Source organism: Halyomorpha halys, unplaced genomic scaffold (assembly GCF_000696795.3).
Source record: "Halyomorpha halys isolate HHAL.00 unplaced genomic scaffold, Hhal_1.1 Scaffold886.1, whole genome shotgun sequence".
In the NCBI taxonomy this organism is placed as follows: domain Eukaryota; kingdom Metazoa; phylum Arthropoda; class Insecta; order Hemiptera; family Pentatomidae; genus Halyomorpha; species Halyomorpha halys.
In genome coordinates, this window is record NW_027109805.1 from 199175 (window position 1) to 206459 (window position 7285).

Consider the following 7285-nt stretch of genomic DNA (forward strand, 5'->3'; position numbering starts at 1 on the left):
AAATAATGTCCTGAATAAAATTCATAAATGGAAAACTTAAAGCTCACAACCGGCGTTAACAGTTCAGTATAATTTTTCTTTAAATTATCTTTAATACTACAAAAACAACCAGGCAAAGAAAAACAAAAAACATGGTAGCATAGGATGCATGCATATTTGTTAATGTCCCATTTTCGTTAGTGTTTTATCACTATATATATTAATTTTTCTTCTATGTAACTTCAAGAGCGAATAATTTTTATTTATTTACACACAACTTTTTTTGTATTGAAAATGATAGAAATTATAGGTGAGTAAATATATAATTTTAAACCTGATAAATCAAAAAAATTTAATTTACAAATTTACTGAAGTACATAATTGAAGAAATAATTATTTCTCGTAGGTTATTAAACGGTTCAATGCTCCATTGAATATATTCAAAACATAGAGGTTACTTACTTTGAAACCTTCAAAGTTAAAATTGTTAATATATGTATATATAGTTGACCGTAAAAATTGATATATAAGAAGATGGTCAGGGTTGCGGTCAAAAGTGGAACAAGTTAGATAAGAAGAATAAAAATACAATGATAAGAATAAATATACATTTTTTATTCTTATCATTGTATCTTATCTTTGTATTTTTATTCTTATCATTGTATCATTTTGTATCTTTTTAGCCCCGATGAAGCCTTGCAAAGTGGGGCGAAACGTCGGAAAATAAATAGTTGTAAACTATTTCTGTTTCACTTTTGACCGCAACCCTGACCATCTTCTTATATATTAAAATTGTTAAGTACGTAGGTGTTTGAAAATAATTAATATTTTTTGACTAAACTCATTTTTATTGGTATAATAGTTTACATATCAACCTTTAAAACCCAGCTAGAGTGAAAATGAAGTTGTAGTTTCAAAGAAATGCGCAAGGTAGTGTTGTAAGCTGTTAATGCTAAGCCGAATATTACATCAGTCCATCCTGGCTTGGTACACCACTGTCATCTAAGACTTACCAATAATAATTTTAATATAAGTTGAAGACGATTTCCATTTTAAGTCATAGTCAATAAACTTGGTTCGTAGAATATTAAAAATGCAAAATAGAATAAAAGTTTAAAATAGCTTTTCAGAGAAACAAACAAAGCAAAAGATAACTCAATAAAAACAACTTGTAATAACAACATACTATATTTAAATAAAAAATAAATAATAATCAATAAAAACTATACAGAATGAATCATATAAATAGTAAATTGGGCTATTCTGAAAATTGAAAATAAGGTATTTAACCATTCTAAATGCCTATCAAAATTTACTTAATTATACACGATAAGAGTTAAATATATTTCAACTAAACTCCTTAGCCTTCTCAAGCAATGAGTTAAGGCCTGGTAATGGCAGAATAAGAAAATTAAAATAAGTGGTATGGCGTGAAGGAATATTAAAATATCACACAAAAATATTAATAATTATGATTAAATTATTCAGATATTTTATCACGATAAGTGATAGGGTGTAAACCGATAGCTCTGATTGTTCCTTGGGTAACAATAGCTGTTCTAAAGTGCTATCATATCTGTATTAAGCAAGAGCTGGTGGTTTATGGCTGATGGTAAGCGAGTTCCTCAGCCTCATCCCCCAGACAATGCAAAAGAGAGGAGATGGTTATTACGCGCCTCACAATTAGACCAACTGGTAGACCGCTGACCATCTGATAGCAAGGAAAGATCCATCTCTGAGTCAACTCTGTAAAGTGATTATAACTGAGTTAATATCATAATTATGTATATTAGTATCTCACAGGAGCGAACTCGAACAGGCAGGTGATGGAAAATATAGCGTTGTAGCGTTCCTCGACAATGTCTAAAATTTCAAAGTGTAATGAAATTGATTGCAAATTCGTCATATTTGTTAAAAACTCTATAAAATTCAAGTTCGAGAAATTATTTATTACAAATTTATTAATAATTTAAGAGCTTATTGTAATTAATTACCAATATTATGAATAATTTTAAATTCCTGATATTAAGGAAATAACGTTTAATAAAAATTTCAAAAATCAAGGCAATAATGACCCCGAGGTGGCTGTAGCCTTAAAATAATAGAAAAAGAAAGTATTATTTTATCGATTACTGAAGTAATCATAATTGCTATATACATGTATGCTCGATTGTACTTTTTTTAAATCGGAAAAGTAATAAATTATATATAATTATATATTACATATAATATATAAGTAATAAAACATGGAATTCGGTAGGATTGGGCGGTAACCCTACCGAATACCATGTTACCATTGCTAGCATCTTGCTTTACAATTTTGCTTTAAAAACGCCGAGAAAATAAATTCTTAAATAGATTAACAAAATACATGATTAACAGTGCACATTAATTTAATGAAACCTATTTTAAAGTATATAACTTTGCTATAATTCGAGTCCGCTTTAGAGAATTATAAAAGCAAATGCTTTAACGACTTTTTACTAAGATATTATTTAAATATTCTATTTAAATAAATAAACCAATATTAAGAAAATTAAATACAATTTTTTAACATAAAGAAGTAATGTTGATAATTTTATTTTTTTTATGCTAAACAATTACAATCAGAAATTTTAAAAATGGCCGAAGCAATGAATAACCATTTCGCTCTTACCTATGGACAATTGCAGGAAATGAACTATTTTAATTGGCATATAATTCATGTTAGATCTGATTTAATGCAGGAAGCCGAGAAGGACTTTCATAAATCACAGAAATTTAAATTTACACGAAGTCATAGGTAGGAATACATCAGTTACCAATCGACAGAGTGGGCTGTAAACACCTCATAGGAGACAATAGTAAGTAAATAGATTGGGGTGTAAATATTTGGAAAATCAGATGAAAATGAAAAAAATGATTAAAACCATTAATCATTAATATTATATCTATCTATCTATCGGTTAATGTTATATAGATATATAAAATGTGGTAGCAGGATAGTTCAGTGGTAAAGCACTGCACTACTAATTCCAACAACCCTGGTTCGAATCCAGTACCGACAGATAATTATTTTGTTACTACAGCTCCTGAGTCTGCCCTGTGGATTCTGGAGATAAAATGGGGAAGAGTCGAGTGTGATTCTGACCAAACCTAGCACAACCGTTGGCCTAGCAACAGTACTTACAAAGAACAAAGCATACCTGACCTTACACTGGTAGTAGCGGAAAAGATTTATTTATTTTTCGGTTTAAATTTATGATATAATAGTAGTATATGTATACACAACGGGATAAGTATGAATTTATCTCTACATCTCAATTAGTTTTAGAGAAGAATGCATCCAAAAATAAAGTATTCCATTAAATAAATTGTTTAATACATATATTTTTTTAAGGTCAATGATATGCAGTCTTTAACTAAATCGAGAAAACAATCAGATGTTACCCAGAAGTAGCAAGAGTATACTTACGCATCAGGAAGAAGGAAAATATACCAATTGCAGAAAGATGGAAGAAAATTACAGACTTACCAGTAATATAAACTTCACAAAATAATTCAATAGAGACCGGATTGTGCAGTAAAATTCAAAAAACCTAAAATGTGCAAAAATCGTGCAGTGAAAAGCCAAAACGTGTAAAGAAAAACACCCAAATCCTTCAATAATCATCTTTATTGATTAATTTGTAACGATATACATGGAAAGCTTACCTAACATTGTTTAAAACAAATTAAACTTGCTAACATACATAAAACAAATCATCTAATCTGAAAACTAAAAACTTCGTCCGTAATTGAAGAACTAAGAAAAAGGTTGAATAGTTTCATATTCCTATTATGGAGACTGGAATTCAATTTTTTCACATCTTAAAACAACCTCAATCTAGGTTTTAGAAAATATACGCAAGCATTTTAAGATATATAAGCATATTTAGAAATGAGTATTTTTTTTTTAAATAATTTATTTATTGTTATTTACAACAGTATACATATATATATACATTAAGTAAATTTGCTGTAAGTGATATTATGACATGATACAAACATGTGGAGAATCTACCTATTGATAGAACTCCAAAAACATTTCTAAAGGAGAAGATCTCGAGGTCATCTTCTTTTCAGACGCCTAGGAGGATTATTAGGTAGTGAAGGAGAAGACAGGTTAGAAACGAGTTGGTTTGGGAGGTTGGGAAGTTTATTATGGAAGGATTGGTATCTGGCTCTGGCCAAATCGGCAACATAGGGGAAATTGAGGTCCTGATGGATGATTTGATTTGCGAAAAAGTAAGGAGCAAATGAGTATTTAAAATATTCTCGGAAAATAATTCATGTTTTTATTTCCCCGATAAGATTTCACAAACTATGCTCTTTCGCATGGCTTTTTGTCTATTTACATACGAATGTAACATTAACCAAAAAGTTAACTAGCAATAATTCAATGTAGAAAAACTAAAAAGTTCTGATTAACAATGCTTAAAGTATATTAATACTGATCAAACTAATTGATTTTTATTTAAAATAATATACATCGATATCGTTATTACATTATAACATTTAATAATATTAGATAAAAAAATGAAATTCCCACTAGTCACTAAATACAACGGAATAATTAGGGGCTAGAGGCGGATTGGAGATCCAACTTAAAAAGAATAATACTGAAAGTTCTCTATAAAAAGCTTATTATAGACAGACATTTTTCTAGCTAACTAATGTTAAAACTATTCCATTAATATTTGTCACAAGTGTTTTTAGGTTGGATTCGACTCTTCATATCTTAATCAATATAAATTATAAAGAAAAAAAAATAAAATGGATTTAAAAAACAATTAATAGAATGCCAATATCTATGCATACATCGATATTTTTATAATATGAGAACTTTTGTTCAAAAATTAAATTTTATAGATCGAAATCAAAATTTAATAAAAAAAAAAAAAAAAACCTGGATTTTTTTGGCATAAAAACTCAAAACGTGTAAAATAAAATCAGTGTTATTTTAATGGCTTATCCATAAATCGAATTTCTGTCGGGGATTGGTGGATTGGAAGGTTGAGTATAAAAGATGCAATTACTCCAAAATATGGCCTCTTATAATAATAAATCGAATTATTGTACAATAATAATACAAGCCACCACTACAGGTACTATTTGCAGGATAAAATAATAAGGAAAAAATAAAAACATAAAAAAAAATTTATATTAATAAAGAAATATTACATCTGTAAAAATAGGTAAAGCGATTTAATAATAATACTAAAGAACAAATTAACATTTTTTGATTTGTTAAGTAAGAACCAACAAGTACTTATTCTTACAATAGCTAATTTACAATACTAAATTACAATCGTAGCAGGATCAGACGTCACAGAAATTATGTAATACACATTTTTTCCAGTATATTATTTTTAGCAGAATAAACAAAAAAATTAATAAACCTATTAATTAATAATTTATAATAAAATTAATAAATTCTATTAGTCATCTAAATAATCAGAAAATAAATCGATTAAACTTATTTTCTTTTTATTATATAATCCGACATCTCAAATACGACATACAAGTAGGAGCATGTTGTGGTGGGCAGATAAGACAGAATTGGACAAAAATAAAATGTTCAGTAGTATTCAAGATGTAAGGAATAAGTAAAGAGATAAAAAATAAAACAAAATAAAAACAAATGGCTATTTCAAACTTTAAATATCCTCGTTAAAGTGTCTGTGTGTTATTCTAAATAGTCAATTAGGTTTCCAGACGACATCGCATAATAAAAAAAAAAAATGTAAATTACTCGTCATTTGGTAAAAAACAAACTGGGTATTAATAAATTATAGTCTATCACCACTAAAACTAAATAAAGGTAAATGTATCATAAAGTAGTATTTAATGAATATCTTTGTTCGTAGCAAATTATTATATTACTAACAATGATATTTACCTATAATATTTGCCAAAATTAATTCATAAAATGTTAAACTCTCATTATTTGGAGAAAAAAATATTAGTTTTTGAATAATTGTATCTTCGGAATTATTCGACTAATAACCCCTATAAGTTATCACATTTTAGGAAACTTTATACTACTTTAAAATAACTGTACTTCGCAAAATAATCATTATCGTGCGTCAGCTATAATTCAAGATCCGATGTATGAAAAATAAGCGAAAATTTTAGGCTTGTTATTTCTTCTCATGTTTTTTTTAAACTAATGCCATTACCGGTTTCACCATGAAATTTTCTGTGAATTAATATCCTAAAATATTTTATTTTTAAAGATAAAAACAAATGAAGATGGCAGCCAAAACAACTATTTTCCACACGTCGATTTTGCTTTCAAAAAGTTACACGATCTCAAATTAATTCCCTATTGGAAGATCGGCGATTGATCATGTGTAATTAATAAAGACATGAAGATCTTCCATACAGTCAGCTACTAAAAAATAGTAATTTTTTCTAACTCTAAACATTTAAAAATCCCCAAATCAGAATAAAAAATGCTCATATAAAATTTAGAGTATAATTTACCTTTTTTCATACCAAATACTGCTACCAACTTTACCAATAACTACATATTTGCCAATAGTCTTGCTAGCAATGGGTCTGTTTAAATGGTCGTGAATAAAGATAGAATAGAGGGGAAACAAAAATTAAACTTAACTCCAAGCACCACACTATTTACAGGGTAATAGTGAACTTCCGATAACAATGAAATAGCAGGGGGAATGAAGATCAAATGTTTTCTACATTAAAATAATCCGGTCACGGATCACTTTAAATTGTTAAATAATAAATAATAATGATAATAAAAAGATCGCACATTTAAAAGTTATTACTAAGGACTGCAAGGTTAATATTTTCTATTTCTATTAATCATGATAATAATAATGAGGAAGGCTTTCGATTCTGTACCGCACAGTTGGCTGCTCAACGTGTTGTATATCTATAAGGTTCAAACTAAAGCGAGCAAACTGCTCTCCCATTGATGACCATGCTGAAAATAGGAGCGACCCATGGTAATAAACAAATAAAAATTATGAGGGGTACTTCAAAGGAACAAGGGGGGCTACAAACTAAATACCAAAGACGAGGCAACCACTGTCAGCCACAGCTGGTACATGGATGATCTCAAACTATATGCGAAAAACAAACAACAATAGTATGATTGAAATTATATCACCCTTTACAAATGACATTAGTATGTCACTTATTATTACATTAGTATGACATTAATATTATGACATGATACAAACATGTGGAGAATCTACCTATTGATAGAACTCCAAAAACATTTCTAAAGGAGAAGATCTCGAGGTCATCTTCTTTT

The 7285-nt window shown here is 28.4% G+C and overlaps 2 long non-coding RNA genes across 3 annotated transcripts in view; one reads left to right on the plus strand and one right to left on the minus strand.

Annotated features, from left to right (window-relative positions):
• Positions 1-7285, minus strand: part of LOC136795894 (uncharacterized) — a 355650-nt gene that overhangs the window by 71962 nt on the left and 276403 nt on the right. The window lies entirely within an intron of this gene.
• LOC106686844 (uncharacterized) overlaps positions 2771-7285 on the plus strand; it is a 6403-nt gene continuing 1888 nt past the window's right edge. Inside the window, exons 1-2 of one of the 2 annotated variants that reach the window (XR_001344073.2) lie at positions 2771-2822; positions 3359-3495. This is a non-coding gene — a long non-coding RNA (uncharacterized lncRNA). Of the gene's footprint in view, positions 2823-2993; positions 3179-3358; positions 3496-7285 lie in introns of those variants that run through there. The other variant, XR_001344072.2, reaches the window with a different exon arrangement.